Source organism: Protopterus annectens, chromosome 6.part0 (genome assembly GCF_019279795.1).
Source record: "Protopterus annectens isolate FY-2018-M chromosome 6.part0, PAN1.0, whole genome shotgun sequence".
NCBI lineage: Eukaryota > Metazoa > Chordata > Ceratodontiformes > Protopteridae > Protopterus > Protopterus annectens.
This window is the reverse complement of record NC_056737.1, coordinates 1,010,328,901-1,010,348,989: the sequence shown is the minus strand read 5'-3', so window position 1 is coordinate 1,010,348,989 and position 20,089 is coordinate 1,010,328,901.

Here is a 20,089-nt window from a genome sequence, read left to right as displayed (position 1 = left end):
ACATGTGGCTGGAGAGTACTGCAGGACTCCACCAAATATGTCAAGGCAGTTGAACCATGACTTGAGCATCCCAAACACATGCTCTATAATGTTCCTGGTTTTTGTGTGTGCCTCATTATGGCATTCTTGAGTGCATGTGTGTGCATTTCTGATGTGTGTCATCTTCCATGGCTCCAGTACATAGCCAGCATCACCCACCTGATGGCCATATGGGATGCCCCCCCTGACAAACCCCTGGTACAGCTGTGAGGAATGCCAGATGTGGGAGTCGTGATAGCTTCCAGGGCTGCCAGCACACACATTAATGATAATGCCCTGGGCATTGCACATGACCTGGCAGTTAGAGTGAAAGCCCTTGTGGTTTACTTAAACCCTACCCTGTTCACTGGGTGGAGCTTTGATGTGGATGTGCTTGCAGTCTATGGCACCCAGTATGGAAGAGGCACATATTGCCTGATCTCTCCTCATGGGTGCTGGGGAAATAAATTAGCTCACCAGCATGTGGTAACATGGCATCCAGGAACTGGTGGAATACGCTGGATGCAGATGCCTGTGGGACCCCCATGATGTCCCCAGTTGGTCTTTGGAAAGTACCTGTAGCTAGTATTCTTAAGGCTACGCATACCTTGGTATCACTGAGATGGGCTCCCCTCTGTTGGCTCTGGGTCTGAGGTGAGGCCGGCACAGCACAATGAGTTGCTGAAGTACGTCCGTGTCCACCCTGTAGTGCTATACTATCTCCAGATCATGTAGCCCCTGGTAGGTTACCCTGGGTCTGAACACTCTTCTCCTCCTGCTTGGTCTGGGGTGGTTGTCAGCATTATCCTCCTCACTGCCCTCAGCCGCTAGCACATACTGATGTATCAAAGTGGCAGCAGCCCCTAACATTTTGTTGGTTAAAAATTCCCCCGAGTGTGTACACCAATGGTGCAAAGTTTGTGGGAAAAATCAGACTGAAAGGTGTTTGCATAGTTTATACTGTTATGCAGCAGATGCTGCCTGTGTGATTAGCTGATTATGATACATTCCACCTGCCACCTATATTATTTGTACTTGATTGCTTTTATTCCACTATTTCCCATTTTTCCCTTCCCATTTTCACCCATTTTAAGCCCCACAGCGAGCTGCACAATCCCAAATGTAAACAGTTCTGCTATTTCCATTTTTCTTGTTTAAGACCCAGTATGAGCTGTGCAAACCTGTTCAGCTAAAGTAAACACTTTTAAGCAAAAATGGCCCTGCCCTTGATGTGAACACTTTCCTCATTTCATGGATTAAGTAAGTACAGCCTCAGACCCATCCCCTTGTTTAGCTGTGCTTAGCATAGCTCAAATGGAAGCTGTAGAGCTCCAATGTACTTACACCAAGCATGACACACACCCTTTTTCATGTCAGCTGCTTCTCCTGTTTATACTGCTGCCTTATAGCTCCTACACAGTTAGGTGCATCCAGACAATGGTCTCCCCACAGTTAGGTGCATGCAGACAATGGTCTCCCCACAGTCAGGTGCAAGCAGGCAATGGTCTCCCCACAGTCAGGTGCATCCAGACAATGGTCTCCCCACAGTCAGGTGCATCCAGACAATGGTCTCACCACAGTCAGGTGCAAGCAGGCAATGGTCTCCCCACAGTCAGGTGCATCCAGACAATGGTCTCCTCACAGTCAGGTTCATCCAGACAATGGTCTCCCCACAGTTAGGTGCATCCAGACAATGGTCTCCCCACAGTTAGGTGCATCCAGCCAATGGTCTCCCCACAGTTAGGTGCATCCAGACAATGGTCTCCCCACAGTCAGGTGCATGCAGACAATGGTCTCCCCACAGTCAGGTGCATCCAGACAATGGTCTCCCCACAGTCAAGTGCATGCAGACAATGGTCTCCCCACAGTTAGGTGCATCCAGAGAATGGTCTCCCCACAGTTAGGTGCATCCAGACAATGGTCTCCCCACAGTTAGGTGCATCCAGACAATGGTCTCCCCACAGTCAGGGTGCATGCAGACAATGGTCTCCCCACAGTCAGGTGCATGCAGACAATGGTCTCCCCACAGTCAGGTGCATGCAGACAATGGTCTCCTCACAGTCAGGTGCATCCAGACAATGGTCTCCCCACAGTCAGGTGCATGCAGACAATGGTCTCCCCACATTCAGGTGCATGCAGACAATGGTCTCCCCACAGTCAGGTGCAAGCAGACAATGGTCTCCCCACAGTCAGGTGCATCCAGACAATGGTCTCCCCATGGTCAGGTGCATGCAGACAATGGTCTCCCCACAGTTAGGTGCATGCAGACAATGGTCTCCCATTTTGTGATTCAGTAAATCTTGATCATTTGCAAACCCCACTTCCTTAGTCCCTTGTTACATCACTACACTGGAGCCTTTCTTCTTAGAAACCAGTGTACCTGTTATTGTTTTGATTCTGCTTGCTACCCACTATAATGGAAAAATGTAGATTTCACTTAAGATTGTCTTTTCACATTTTTTTATTTTCTGCATGATCGCGCTTGTGCACTTCTGAGCTATGCATAAACGTCCAAAATTGGCCAAAAATACTTTTATTTTCATACTTTTGCAACTGTTTTCCATGGCAATGGCTATAGTTTTGGCCATTGGCATGCCTAATAGTCATGATACATGCTTTACTTTGAGCTGTCATGCCCCCATTTTGATTTTTGAAGAAATGTACATGATCAATAACAGAACACATTTCTGCAACGGACACTTTATTGTCATGGATGCCTGCCTGCTTACTGAATCACTAATTCATCTCATTTGCATGGTTTTCACCAGCAAATGAGGTAATTCACATTATTCAGTGGTGTCCATGACAGAATAGTGCTGGCAGGTTTGTGCACACCCCCAGACTTGTTTACTGAATCGCTCGGCGGTCATATTCCATGCAGGAACTGATACACTATTCTGGCATGGTAAAAATGCTTTATTGAATCCCAGGGAAGGAGCCTGAATCCTCACCACTGACACTGGGGAGGGACATTCACTTGGAACAAAGACAGGTGCACACAGTATTTTCAAATGCAGCTCTCTGCACCAAGTACAATTTCCCTTAAGAACACACAAGGAACACACTCAGTCCAGGCATTGGTTTCCCTTCTCTCTCTCTCTCTCTCTTTAGGCCCCCAATCTCCAATAAGACTTTCCACTGGCACAGCTGTAGAGTTGAGTCCTCATATGAGTGTCCCAGGCCAAGTCTTCCACCACCCTGTCTGTGAAACCTGTGCTCTGTGTCCCTGCTCCAAGTAGCTGACACACACACACACACACACACACACACACACACACACACACACACACACACACACACACACACACACACACACACACACACACACACACACTCACACGCACGCACACACACACACACACACACACACACACACACACACACACACACACACACACACACACATATACACACACACACACACACACACTCTTTGAGATTTGATTTTTACACACACACACACACACACACACACACACACACACACACACACACACACACACACACACACACACACACACACACACACACACCTAGGAAAGGCTGGCACAGATTTACTAGCTATGCCCCTCTGCCCAGACTATGGGGGAGTTACTGCCACCAGGACATTCCAAAGACAGCTACTGTAAGGCTCTTACAAGGGTACCCAATTATACTGGGTAAAATTAATGCAAATACATATAGTAGCATTTCAACAATACAGTAAGGTTTCCAAGAGCGACCACAGTGTCACCATATATAAGTACTCTCATAGGTTAAAACATTCTCTAAAAGACCTGCCACAATGAAAAGTTTAAATATATTTAATAATAAATAATAAAAGAACATGAAAATACTAAATATCTATTTACAACATACACCAGAGTTTCAAGCACAGGAAATATTAAAATAATACAGATGAATAAATTCACAGAGATACAGAAAAACAGCACTTAACTAATCAAACTATATTTTCCTGACTGATCTAAAAACTTACTATTCCCTGGTTACTTACTAAAGCAAAGCAAGATGAAGTGGGTGAGTGATCATTCTATGTCAGGTTTCAAAATAGACTGCTCTGAGACGTCTGTGTCATTTAGTATTAAAACATCATTTCAGTGCAGGATTACAGAATGCCATCACATACATCTGGTTTCTGGTTCCCATACTATCCCACTTTACTAGAAACTGAACCAGAATCTCAAACATATGTGTTACCATACACACAGGTAGAGCTTTGCTAAGATGAGTTATAGCATCTGGAAGCTATAAAACCATTTCAAAAACGTCCACCCTTCCAGGATAGCAATTAGTTCACCCTAAAGACAATACAGTAAAATTCCTAGTCCCAGATTTCACAGACATTTGGTATATGGCTGCAAATGGAATTGTAAGACGCAATCATTATGGCCTAGAACATGTAATTTAATTTCAGGATATTTTTCTAAAAGTTAGCTGGGGCTGAGCTTAACCTATTCTTTTCCAGTGTCCTCTGTTACAATATATGTACATTTAATCAGTTACAATAGTACAGTCTGACATACATGCATATTTCTTTTCTGTCCAACAGCACACATTGTTGGTACATTTTTAACACAAGCAGCTTTATAAATACTAAGAACCAAAACAATAACAAACAACTGGAAATGAATAAAAAACGGTCATAGTACGGCAAAAGCACAAACCAGCGTATATATAAACTATTTATTTGAAGCACTTTTCGTGTGCTCAATAAACACACTTCTTCAGAAACCATAATAATAATGAGCATTCATATATATATAGTCAAATCAATTAACAATTCAAATAAAACCCGCCACTCAATTACTTAAAGGCACATACATATAACAAATTCATATTGAGTAGATCTGAATTCAAAAATTCCTACGGATATTGATAACATCTCTATAATAAATTATATTTATACATAAAAATCAATATGAAATCATTTAAATGTATCATAAAAAGTATATATGTTGAGCAAGAAACATAAAATAAAATAAATACAAATGGTGTACTATAAACCAAAAACTGTTATAAGTGACAATACTGATAACTTATAGTAAAAATATGTGTGTCTATAAAAACTAATAACCATATAAAAATATATATACAAAATGTTAAACATTTATGTATTCCTTGTATGGAATTATATATAGATATTATGGTAAAAGCAACATTAACGTCTCAAACTCTTGAGCTTTGATACGGTGCTGATGGAACAAGTTTCATTAAGACCTGGGTGATTATAAGCATTAAGCTTAATCTGCCATTCTAATTCCAGTTCTTCCAATCGCAATGGTATTGGACCCCCTCTTTTATCTTGATTCACCTGATCTATTACTGAAAATTTAAAGCTATGGTCACTGTGCTGTTGGACATGTTTAGTCACAGCATTGTCCAATTTAATTCTACTAATGGCATACTGGTGTTCGTACATCCTTTCACGGAGTCTATGCTCCATTTTGCCCACGTAGAACGCAGGACAACATTGGAACTTTGCCACTTAAACGACCATTCTTGTATTGCAATTAAACCTAGCTTTGAATTTAATATGATGACCATTTACCGTTAATAAGTGCAAATTATCTACAAGTTTGCAATAATTAATATCTTGGCATTTGAACATGCCTGCGATTTTTGGGGGCACCCTTAGTTGTCATTCAAATAGGGTTTTCAAATTGTTACCCCTCCTAAATGTAACACATGGTCCACTACCCATCTTAGCACAAATATTGTGATTAGTGCCAAACAAACCCCAGTTTTTCTTAATAACATCTAAACACAACCGACTGTGTAAATTATATGTGGTTACAAAACTAGGTGTGCTCTGTACTTTAGAGCCATAACTAACTTCCAAGACATTATTTGAATTCCAGCCAGTATTAACATCTACAGCAGGTGATTGTTTGATCTGCAACAAGGGTTGGTATGTACCATTTAATCTCTTTAAATTAACTTTGTGTAGCAAATCATCCAATAATGTTACAGGGTAACCTCTATGCAAAAACATAGATTTTAAGACCTGGCATTCTTCCATGAAATCACTGTCCTGACTCACAATACGCGCTGCTTGTACCAATTGTCCTTTAATAACAGAACATTTCTGATGGTAAGGATGGCAGCTTGTAAAATGCAATAAAGAGTTAGAATAAGTTCTTTTCCTATAAATGGTAGCTACAATGCTGCCTAATTCCCTATTCTTGGAAAGCCATATATCTAAAAAGGCTATTGCTTCTGTATTAAAAGATGCTGTAAATTGTAGAAATTGCATTGACTCATTAAATATTTGCAAAATAGTATTACTGTTCGTAATATCTCCCTTAAGTATGATGAAAATATCATCCAAAAAATGGGTGTAGTATACTATCTGGTCACTAAATCTAGGATTATTGAAGACATATTCAGATTCCCAATAAGCCATGACCAGATTAGCTATACTGGCTTTATAAATACATTTTTCAACACAAGCATCTATACAAATCAGTTTGATATACAAATGGTATATAATTTCTTAAATGAAAAGGCTCATCCAGACTCTGCCACAGCTTGCTTTGAGGGAAAGGTTAGTTTTGTTTCTTGTATTTTGAATTACTTTATTGCCTTTTTCTATTTTGTATACTGTGATTTGTTTTCTTTACACTGTGTTTTTCTTGTATTCTTCTTTTAACTGCATATTAAAACTTGAAAAGAGACCACAGCTCTGTCTCTTGTGAGTCAGACAGAAATTTTCCTGCTCTCCCATGGTGTTACTGTTGTGTTGTTAAACACCACTGTCTTTCTAGTTGCCTGCCTCTTATGTTAGTTTTACCATATATCTCATTTCCTCTCTGCTTTTACTGGCTGGTGTGAGTAAGCACAAAATTATCATTTTGTGAAATCACTCTCCTTCAGCTATTTAAATTTATTGGTCATCCTACTGTATTCCATAGTACCAGAATACAAAAGTGTCTTCCCCCTTTTAATCTATCTTGCTGTTTTAGAAATAGTGGCCCTCCACTAAAACTTAACTTTTTGTAGAGTTAAAATTTAAGTTACCCACTTTCATATCTCACTGCTTAGTGCACACTGCAGTGTTTATCATAAACCATTTTTTCATCTTACCTTTAAGCCTGTATTTCAAGACCACCAGTTATTGTAGAGCCCACATTCTGCCTCTCAGTAGTCATCTTGGCATTAGTGCTTTTGTTTTCTCCTGGTGAGAGAAGGAGTACAGTGACATTATTTCCTGGAGACTGCTGATCACCAGAAAGCCTAATAACTGCTTTATAGGTGACAGCTTGGAATCTGTGCTTATATTCTGATCCTGGGGAATGTAAGAGCAAAGTGCATTGATTCCAGACTGTTTCTGGATAGAGAATAAGTGTCTGTGCTTAACATACCTGATTGGTCTGGTTGCTACTGGAGGCATCTACCAGAAAAAGGCTACAATCCTACAGACCCCTTCATCATCTGGGACATGACTGTGGATCACGAGACAGGCTGTGGCCTGCTTCTCTTCTTGGGATTGGTGGTAACATTTTGCTTCTGGTGAGAGAAGACGCAAAGGAGTATTGTATCCCAACAGAGTGAAGCTGTGGTGAAACCAGCATTAGTAGAAGCCAGACAGTAGCCATTCATGCAACTCTCCTCTTTTCATCATTCTTAACAAGCTAATTCTTTTCAGTAAGCACTGCTTGATTTGTTTCTAACTTCAGAATATCTGCCTAAATACTTCATCGTTAAATTTTCAGGGTCTACGTATTAGTTTCCCTTCAAGTGTTTGGCAGTGCTGTGTACAGACTCGGACACCTTGAGTGACATTTTTCCTGTAAAAGCACAATTGAAATTTCTCCAATATCTAGTTGTACAGAGGACAACTAGTTTGCAGTGACAAACACTGTCTACATAGTTGCAAACCAGATACTCCTGACAGTGACTGATATTCTCACTCCAACAGTCTAATCAATAAAAAGGGTCTGTTGCCATGGATATGAACTTTCCTACTGTCTCTGTTACTGACTTGGTGGATATGGGTATCCTGAGGTAATGTAGAAATTGTCTCATGTATACTGACAACCAGTTAATTCTCAAACAAATTGACATGGTATGTGAAAGATGTATTTATACAATGTCACTGGAGGAAAAGCTCTCACATAAAAGTACTCCTAATGTCAATAAGGTTTTCAGTAGATCACATGCTGAACCCATCACGCACAATTCAAAGCAGACATATAGACCCACATATACTGAGGCAATTACAAGTAACCTTCCTAAACCGCATAGACCTCCTAGACAAAGCACACATATGAAATACTCTCAGCAACCCCAAACACACTTTTTCAAAAACAACACCCACAACAACTCATAGAGCGACATCTCATGGAGCTTCTACCTCTAAGCCCATAAGGCAAGTCATCAAATAATCTAACATTCTAGTCATTGGAGAATCCATCATGAGACACACTTATGTCTCTCTCACCAGGCTGGGTAAGGAGAAAGTTAGGTCAGTTGCTTATCAGGGGCTGGGATCCCCCACATTATGCATGCACTCAGGGCATTGGACCACAGTTACCAATATGACTCAGTCATAGTCCATGTGGGAGTAAATGACCGAAGACATACCTCCCTAGACTATATGAAGAGAGACATCATAGAGCTCTCAGAATATGTGTCTCAGTCTGGTATGAGCCTAGTATTGAGCAGAATTTTACCTTCTCCAATGATGATGGCACAAGATGAACAAAAGATGATTGACTTTAATAATTGGCTTAGTTTCTGCTGTTATTCTAAGGGGGAGCAATATTTCTCAGCGTGGAAGGAGATGGTCAACAAACGATGCTGCTTTGCCAGGGATGGTCTGCAAATTTCCCTTCTAGGCATTTGAATATTAGCTAAAACATTGTCTCAACCCACAGTGGGCGGCCACGGTGGTGCAGTGGTTAGCATTGCCACCTCACAGCAAGAGGTTCTCCGGTTCGATCCCCGGCTGGGGTGCCTTCTGTGCGGAGTCTGCATGTCCTCCCTGTGGTCGCGTGGGTTTCCTCCGGGTGCTCCGGTTTCCTCCCACATCCCAAAGACATGCTTCAGGTGGATTGGACACTCTAAATTGGCCCTAGGTGTGTGTGTGAGTGTGCCTTCTGTGGAAGGTTGGGCGCCGGGCTGGCAACTCGACACTGTAAAACTCCACTGCCAATTAATGTGCGGACAAGGTGATCCGCTGTGGCGACCCCTAACCGGGAAAAGCCGAAAGAAGAAGAAGATTGTCTCAACCCACAGTACCTTTTTTTTAGGCAATGCCAAGCTGGAAGTACTTCCGACATATCTAATCAAAACCTGTATAACAGGAGGAAGAAAATCATGGCAAAAATTAGGAGGTGCAGCACCTAGAAGGATAAAAGCACTCTCATCAAAATAAACAAACAACTCAGAGGACAAATAAAGTCTACCAAAGCCAAAGTTGAAGTAAGTTTGACCTCCCAGGCCAAGGACAACCACAACACATTCTTTAGCTATGTCTGGAACCTCAAAGGCAATACACAATTGTGTGCAAAGCTCATTGTAAATGGAGCCATCTATACTGAGACAGAAGATATAGAAAACCTCCTGGCTGATAAATTCAGCTCCAACTTTACTAATCTCTCCCCCTCAATGTTCCCTTAGGAAATATAATCAAATATAACTCCCCCTACTATCACTAGGGAACAGGTCCTTAATGCTCTCTCTAAGACCAAGAACACTGCATCAGTGGGCCCCAACAATATCCCAGGATGCCTGCTAAATAGCATGAAACATGACCTATCAGGGCCTCTGGAATTACTATTTAACTGTAGCCTCCAAACAGGCTTTGTGCCTCATGAATGGAGAAAGCCAACAGTCATCGCTCTGCACAAAGGTGGGCCATCTACAAACCCTAGTAACTACAGAACCATAAGTCTCACTAGTCTTATATGTAAAGCCATGGAAATAATTATCATGGAAATGATCAATAGAGATATAGTAAACATCCAGACAATGGACCCAACACAGTTTCATTTTGTCAAGGTCAGATTATGCCTACTCAGTCTGTTGGACTTCTTTGAGAAGGTCATGAAAGCAGTGGATGAGGGCAAAATCATTCACAATGCCTACCTTAACCTGGACAAGGCATTTGACACAATACCCCATTCAGGCATTGTTGACAAACCCAAGAGGTTATGTACAATCCGTATGTCACCCAGTGCATAGCAAACTGGCTCACAGACAGAACCCAGGAATTCAGAATTGGGAAGTTTTTGTCTACAAAGTTGCCAGTCACAAGTGGAGTCCCTCAGGGATCAGTCCTTGGACTGCTTCTTTTTGGCATTTACTTCTCATAAGTCAAGGCCAATGTCAGTGGTCTCTGGCTGGCAAAATTTGCAGATGATTGCAAATTAGCAGCTCTCATTGAATCTCACATTGACAGAAATGCTCTCCAGGAGTGGCTAACACAGTCAAACAACTGGTGTTAGAGCTGTTGACTAAAACTAAATGCCAAGAAATGCATAATAGTATCCTTTGGGAAGTCACCCATCCCTGGTAACTATCATATTGACAACACACTACTTAAAGTTGACCCAGTAATTAGGGACTTAGGGATACACATAGTAATCTAACCTTTGATCATCACGTGTCTACAGTGGTAAGGAAATCATTCTATAGGCTCTTCCATTGCCCACTATTATAAAAAGAAAGACATCACCTAACTTAACTAATAATTTTCCCCTTCCCAGCTATCGTGAGGGTTTACTTGGTATCAAACAGGACTTTATTTTACAAACGTGTTAACTTTTTCTCTTACCAGAGAACTTTCACACCAATTGTTTCTCAGGTTCTGGGTTCTGACCCACTCCATTCCACCCTCGCTTCGCTCAGGCTCCACTCCACTCCTCTCCTCTACCCTACCCCAATTCCCACCCCAGTCCTCCCCAGATTTATAGTTACAAGGCCACACCCCCACTCCTCCTCCTCCTTCAATCAGATAACCCCTCCTCTAAACCTCTTCAGAACTGCAGCCCAAACTTCCTCCCTCATTCTCACACAAATTCCCTATCAATTCATACATCATATACTTACATCTCCTCCTGAAGACATTATTCAGTGAAATACATTAGTTGTACCACACAACTGATATGGCCACCAAAAATTATCCTGCTAAGTCAAACAAACCCATGCCCTACCAAAATACTACTAAAACCATATGCCTGATAACATTTCTAATATCCTCACTAACTTTACTAATAGTAGCAACCAGGGTCACTTCATGTCATCCAGAAATCCCCAAACCCTTTCCAGTCCACACCACCTCAAACACCCAACCTCTGCCTATTAATCCAGTTAACATAGTTATAGGTATTTCTATCTTCACCAGCTCAACCCTCACCCAGATTAAGCTCCCATCACTAAACTATCAAAACTCTCCCACTATCACCTTGAAATATGACAAAAACATTAGCAAACTGTTGAGAAATATTGTCCAAATAGCCTCAAAGTTAGCCCTAAGTGGAGACATTCATCCCAAGCCTGTCCCCATCAGGAAAGTCCCAACCTTAATCTGTGCCCCACAACTCAATGGCAACCAAGCATCAATCATTCCCAGTAGGGACATAGCAGATATTTTAATACTAAATATGAGTGTAAGAAGCATTAACATGCTCTCCGTGTTAACATCTCTCATTACGCACCAGACATTGCACTACTTACAGAAACATGGCTAAACCCAAACACCAACAGTAATGAAATACTACCTCCAAGTTACAAGATCTTACATACTGACAGAACAAACAGAAGAGGTGATGGTGTTGCCCTACTCTTTAAAAAACACCTCTCCAATAGAAACACTAGTTGTCAAAACCTTACAACCTAAACATGCAGAAATAATATCTGCCAAACTAAATATCAACCACAAGAAATATATATACATAATAGGTCTCTACATACCACCAGGGGATAATATCCCAAAGGTAGAAAACATTCTACACTAGTGTAGCAATAACTTACCCCAGGAATTACTTATAATGGGTGATCTTAAAATAGACTGGTCAGATTGCAAGTCTTCAAATCCCAAGCAGTATATAAATCTACATGGATTCTTACAACTCATTCAAGGACCAACCAGAATTAACAAATACTCCAACAAACAGTCCACTTTAGACTGGATGTTAACTAACAGACCAGCCCTTTACCCCTATTCAGGTTGTCTCCCAGACTCCCTCAGTGATCACTGTCCAACTTATTTGATCAGGAAAAGAACAAACCCAACCAAAGAATCTATTCTACTACAAATAAATAACAAAAAGGAACTTAACAACAACAAACTTGTGGAAATGCTTAAACACTGCAATTGGACACCATTAAAACAGTTACCACTTCAAGATGCCATTAATTACTTCAACACTATACGGACAACAAGGATGTATTACAAGCAGCAGCCAACACCTTGTGTGCAGATGTCCCGCAGCTGTATAATGTATATATCAACAAATTACACTGGTTACAATGTAGCACACAAGTATAATGAGAACAAGGATGTATTACAAGCAGCAGACAACACATTGTGTGCAGATGTCCTGCAGCTCTATAATGCATATAGGGACAAACTATACTGGTTACAATGTAGCACACATGTATAATGGGAAGGAGAATGTATTACAAACAGCCAACACCTTGTGTGCAGATGTCCTGCAGCTGTATAATGTCTACAGGGACAAGTTACACTGGTTACAATGTAACACACAAGTGTAATGAGAACAGGGATGTATTACAAGCAGCAGCTAACACCTTGTGTGCAGATGTCCTGCAGCTGTATAATGTATATAGAGACAAATTACACTGGTTACAAAGTAACACACAAGTATAATGAGAACAGGGATGTATTACAAGCAGCCAACAACTTGTGTGCAGATGTCCTGCAGCTATATAATATATACAGGGACAAATTACACTGGTTACAATGTAACACACAAGTATAATGAGAACAGGGTGTATTACAAGCAGCCAACAACATCTTTTGTGCAGATGTCCTGCAGCTGTATAATGTATACAGGGACAAATTACACTGGTTACAATATAACACACTAGTATAAGGAGACCAAGGATGTATTGCAATCAGCAGCCAACACTTTGTGTGCAGATGTCCTGCAGCTGCATAATGTATACAGGGAAACCAATGTAACACACGACTATAGTGAGAACAAGGATGTATTACAAGCAACAGTGAACACCTTGTGTGCAGATATCCTGCAGCTGTATAATGTATACAGGGACAAATTACACAAGTTGCAATGTAACAAACAAGTATAATGTGAACAAGGATGTATTACAAGCAGCCATCAACTTGTGTGCAGATGTCTTGCTACTGTATAATGCATACAGGGACAAATTAGACTGGTTACAATTTAACAAACAAGTATAATATGATTAAGGATGTATTACAAGCAGCCAGCACCTTGTGTGTAGATGTCTTGCAGGTGTATAATGTATATAGGGACAAATTGCACTGGTTACAATGTAAGACACAAGTGTAATGAGAACAGGGATTTATTACAATCAATAGCCAACACCTTGTGTGCAGATGTCCTGCATCCATTTGATTTATACAGAGGCAAATTACTCTGGTTACAATGTAACACACAAGTATAACATGAACAAGGATGTATTACAAGCAGCCAACAACACCTTGCATGCAGAAGTCCTACGGCTGCATAATGTACAGAGGGACAAATTACACTAGTTACAATGTAACACACCAGTATAATGAGAAAAAGGATGTATTTCAAGCAGCAGCCAACATCTTGTATGCAGACGTCCTGCGGCTGTATAATGTATACAGGGACAAATTACACTGGTTACAATGTAACACACAAATGTAATGAGAACAAAGTTGTATTACAAGTAGCAGATACCACCTTCTGTGCATATGTCCTGCAGCTGCATAATGTATATAGGGACAAATTACACTGGTTACAATGTAACACACAAGTATATTGACAGCAAGGATGTATTACAAGCAGCCAACAGCTTGTGTGCAGATGTCCTGTATCTGTATAATGTATATAGGGACAAATTACACTGGTTACAATGTAACACACAAGTATATTGACAGCAAGGATGTATTACAAGCAGCCAACACCTTGTGTGCAGATGTCCTGCAGCTATATATTGTTTACAGGGACGAATTACACTGGTTACAACATAACACTCAAGTATAATGAGAACAAGGAGGTATTACAAGTGGCAGGAAACACCTTGTGGGCAGATATCCTGCAGCTGTATAATGTATATAGGGACAGATTACACTGGTTGCAATGTAACACACAAGTATAATGAGAACAGGGATGTATTACAAGCAGCAGGCAACACCATGCATGCAGATGTCCTGCAGCTGTATAATGTATTTAGGGACAAATTACACTGGTTCAAATGTAACTCACCAGTATAATGAGAACAAGGACATATGACAAGCAGCCAACACCTTGTGTGCAGATGTCCTGCACTGGTATGATGCATCTTCTTCTTCTTCTTCTTTCAGCTTTTTCCCAGTTAGGGGTCACCACAGCAGATCAACTGTCCACTCATGATTGGCAGTGGAGTTTTACGGGGTCGAGTTGCAAGCCCGGCGCCCAACCTTCCACAGAAGGCACACACATGCACACACTCATGCTTAGGGCCAATTTAGAGTGTCCAATCCACCTACTGCATGTCTTTGGGATGTGGGAGGAAACCAGAGCACCCGGAGGAAACCCACACGACCACAGGAAGGACATGCAGACTCTGCACAGAAGGCATCCCAGCTGAGAATTGAACTGGAGAACCTCTTGCTGTGAGGCAGCAATACTAACAACTGCACCACCGTGGCCGCCTGCCTGTATGATGCATATAGGGACAAATTGCACTGGTTACAATGTAACACACAAGTATAATGAGAACAATGATGTATTACAAGCAACCAACACCTTGTGTGTAGATGTCCTGCAGCTGTATAATATATACAGGGACAAATTACATTGGTTACAATGTAACAAACAAGTATAATGTGAACAAGGATGTATTACAAGCAGTCAACACCTTGCGTGCAGATGTCCTGCAGATGTATAATGTATATAGGAACAAACTACACTGGTTACAATGTAACACACAAGTATAATGAGAACAAGGATGTATTATAAGCAGCAGTCAACACCTTGTGTATAGATGTCCTGCAGCTGTATAATGTATACAGAGACAAATTACACTGTTACAATGTAACACACAAGTATAATGAGAACAGGGAGATAATACAAGCAGCATCCAACACCTTGTGTGCAGATGGCCTGTAGCTGTATAATGTATATAAGAAAAAACTACACTGGTTACAATGTAACACACAAGTATAATGTGAACAAGGATGTATTACAATCAGCAGCCAACACCTTGTGTGCAGATGTCCTGCAGATGTATAATGTATACAGGGCAAATTACACTGGTTACAATGTAACAAACAGGTATAATGTGAACAAGGATCTATTACAAGCAGTAGCCAACACCTTGTGGGCAGATGTCCTGCAGATGTATAATGCATACATGGGCAAGCAGGCAGCACCTTGTGTGCAGATGTCCTTCTGCTGTATAATGTATACATGGAGAAACTACACTGGTTACAACGTAACACGCAGGTATAATGTGAACAAGGATGTATTACTAGCAGCCAACACCATGTGTGAGGTTTACCTGCAGCTGTATAATGTATACTGGGAAAAATTACACTGGTTACAATGTAGCACACAAGTATCATGGGATTAGGATGTATTACAAGCAGCAGCCAAAAGCTTGTGTGCAGATATCCTGAAGTTGTATAAGGTCTATAGGGAGACATTACACTGGTTACAATGCAACACACAAGCATAATGAAAAACCCCAAGTACTACAAGCAGCAGCCAACACCTTTTGTGCAGACATCCTGCAGCTCTACAATGTATATAGGGAACAATTACACTGGTTACAATGTAACACACAAGTATAATGAGAACAAGAATGTATTACAAGCAGCAGCCAACACCTTATGTGCAGATGTCCACTCCTGCTGCTGTGTAGTTTATACAGGGACAAATTTCACTGGTTACAACGTAACATGCAAGTATAATGAGAATAAAGACGTATTACAAGCAGCAGCCAACACCTTGTGTGCAGATGTCGTGCAGCTGTGTAATGGCTGCAAGGAGAAATTACACTGGTTACAATGTGACACACAAGTATAATGAGAACAAGGATGCATTACAAGAAGCCAACACCTTGTGTGCAGATGTGCTGCAGCTGTATAATGTATACAGGGACAAATTGCACTGGTTACATTGTAACACACAAGTATTATGAGAACAAGGATGTTTTACTAGAAGTCAACATCTTGTGTGCAGATGTCCTGCAGCTATATGATGTATATAGGGACAAACTACACTGGTTACAATGTAACACGCAAGTATAATGTGAACAAGGCTGCAATACAAGCAGCCAACAACTTGTGTGCAGATGTCCTGCAGCTATATAATGTATACAGGGACAAATTACACTGGTTGCAATGTAACACATAAGTATAACAAGAGCAAATATATATTTACAAGCTGCAGCCAACACCTTGTGTGCAGATGTCCTGCAGCTGTATAATGTATACAAGGACAGATTACACTGGTTACATAGAAACACACAAGAAAATGTGAACAAGGATGTATTACAAGCAGCCAACACCTTGTGTGCAGCTGTCCGGCAGCTGTATAATGTATACAGGGACAAATTACACTGGTTACAATGTAACACACAAGTATAATGAGAACTAGGATGTATTACAAGCAGCAGCCAACACCTTGTGTGCAGGTGTCCTGCACCTGTATAATGCATACAGGGACAAATTACACTGGTTACAATGTAACACACAAGCATAATGAGAACAAGGGTGTATTACAAGCAGTCAACACCTTGTCTCCAGATGTCATGCAGCTGTATAATGTATATAGGGAAAAATAACACTGGTCACAATGTAACACACAAGTATAATGAGAACAGGGATGTATTACAAGCAGCAGCTAACACCATGTGTGCAAATGTCCTGCAGCTTTATAATGTATATAGGGAAAAATAACACTGGTTACAAAGTAACACACATGTATAATAAGAACAAGGATGTATTAACAAGCAGCAACGAACAGTGTGCAGATGTCCTGCAGCTTTATAATGTTTACAGGGACAAATTACACTGGTTACAATGTAACACACAAGTGTAATGAGAACTGGGATTTATTACAATCAATAGCCAACACCATGTGTGCAGATGTCCTGCATTTGTTTAACTTATACAGGGGCAAATTACTCTGGCTAAAATGTAACACACAAGCATAATGAGAAAAAGGATGTATTACAAGCAGCCAACACCTTGTGTGCACAAGTCCTGCAGTTGTATAATGTATACAGGGTACAATTTACATTGGTTACAATGTAACAAACAAGTATAATATGAACAAGGATGTATTACAAGCAGCAACGAACAGTGTGCAGATGTCCTGCAGCTTTATAATGTTTACAGGGACAAATTACACTGGTTACAGTGTAACACACAAGTGTAATGAGAACAGGGATTTATTACAATCAATAGCCAACACCTTGTGTGCAGATGTCCTGCATTTGTTTAATTTATACAAGGGCAAATTACTCTGGCTAAAATGTAACACACAAGCATAATGAGAAAAAGGATGTATTACAAGCAGCCAACAACACCTTGTGTGCACAAGTCCTGCAGCTGTATAATGTATACAGGGGACAATTTACACTGGTTACAATGTAACAAACAAGTATAATATGAACAAGGATGTATTACAAGCAGCAGCCAACACCTTGTGTGCAGATGTCCTGCAGCTGTATAATGTATACAAGGACAGATTACACTGGTTACATAGAAACACACAAGAAAATGTGAACAAGGATGTATTACAAGCAGCCAACACCTTGTGTGCAGCTGTCCGGCAGCTGTATAATGTATACAGGGACAAATTACACTGGTTACAATGTAACACACAAGTATAATGAGAACTAGGATGTATTACAAGCAGCAGCCAACACCTTGTGTGCAGGTGTCCTGCACCTGTATAATGCATACAGGGACAAATTACACTGGTTACAATGTAACACTCAAGCATAATGAGAACAAGGATGTATTACAAGCAGTCAACACCTTGTCTCCAGATGTCATGCAGCTGTATAATGTATATACGGACAAATTACACTGGTTACAATGTAACACACAAGTATAATGTGAACAAGGATGTATTACTAGCAGCCAACCCCTTGTGTGCAGATGTCCTGCAGCTGTGTAATGTACATAGGGGCAAACTACACTGGTTACAATGTAACACACAAGTTTAATGAGAAAAGTATGCATTACAAGCGGCTGGCAAAACATTGTGTGCAGACGTCCTGCAGCTTTATAATGTATATAGGGAAAAATAACACTGGTTACAATGTAACACACAAGTATAATGAGAACAGGGATGTATTACAAGCAGCAGCTAACACCTTGTGTGCAAATGTCCTGCAGCTTTATAATGTATATAGGGAAAAATAACACTGGTTACAATGTAACACACATGTATAATAAGAACAAGGATGTATTAACAAGCAGCAATGAACAGTGTGCAGATGTCCTGCAGCTTTATAATGTTTACAGGGACAAATTACACTGGTTACAATGTAACACACAAGTGTAATGAGAACTGGGATTTGTTACAATCGATAGCCAACACCTTGTGTGCAGATGTCCTGCATTTGTTTAACTTATACAGGGGCAAATTACTCTGGCTAAAATGTAACACACAAGCATAATGAGAAAAAGGATGTATTACAAGCAGCCAACACCTTGTGTGCACAAGTCCTGCAGCTGTATAATGTATACAGGGTACAATTTACACTGGTTACAATGTAACAAACAAGTATAATATGAACAGGGATGTATTACAAGCAGCAATGAACAGTGTGCAGATGTCCTGCAGCTTTATAATGTTTACAGGGACAAATTACACTGGTTACAGTGTAACACAAGTGTAATGAGAACAGGGATTTATTACAATCAATAGCCAACACCTTGTGTGCAGATGTCCTGCATTTGTTTAATTTATACAAGGGCAAATTACTCTGGCTAAAATGTAACACACAAGCATAATGAGAAAAAGGATGTATTACAAGCAGCCAACAACACCTTGTATGCACAAGTCCTGCAGCTGTATAATGTATACAGGGGACAATTTACACTGGTTACAATGTAACAAACAAGTATAATATGAACAAGGATGTATTACAAGCAGCAGCCAACACCTTGTGTGCAGATGTCATTCAGCTGTATAATGTATACAGGGACAAATTGGGCATGCCTTCACTGAAGGTTGGGCGTTGGGCTGGCAACTCGGCACCATAAAAAAATATCTACTACCAATCATTAGCAGACCAGAGTTCCGCTGTGGCAACCCCTAACCAGGAAAAGTCAAAAAGACAAAAACAATGTAACACAAAAGTATAATATGATCAAGGCTGTATTACAAGCAGTAGCTAAGACTTTGTGTGCAGATTTCCTGCAGCTGTATACTGTTTACAGGGAGGAATAACACTGGTTACAATGTAACAAACAAGTATAATGTGAACAAGAGTATATAACAAGGAGCAGCCAACAGCTTGTGTGCAAATGTCCTGGAGCTGTATAACGTACACAGGGACAAATTACACTGTTTACAATGTAACACACTAGTATAATGGGAACAAGGATATATTACAAGTAGCAGCCAACAGCTTGTGTGCAGATGTCCTGCAGCTGTATAATGTATTCAGGGACAAATTACACTGTCTACAATGTAACACACAAGTATAATGAGAACAACGATGAATTACAAGCAGCAGCCAACACCTTCTTTGCAGATGTCCTGCAGCTGGTTAATGTATACAGGGGCAAATTACACTGGTTACAATGTAACAAACAAGTATAACATGAACAAGGATGTATTACAAGCTGCAGCCAACACCTTGTGTGCAGATGTCCTGCAGCTGTATGATGTATACAGGGACAAATTTCACTGGTTACAATGTA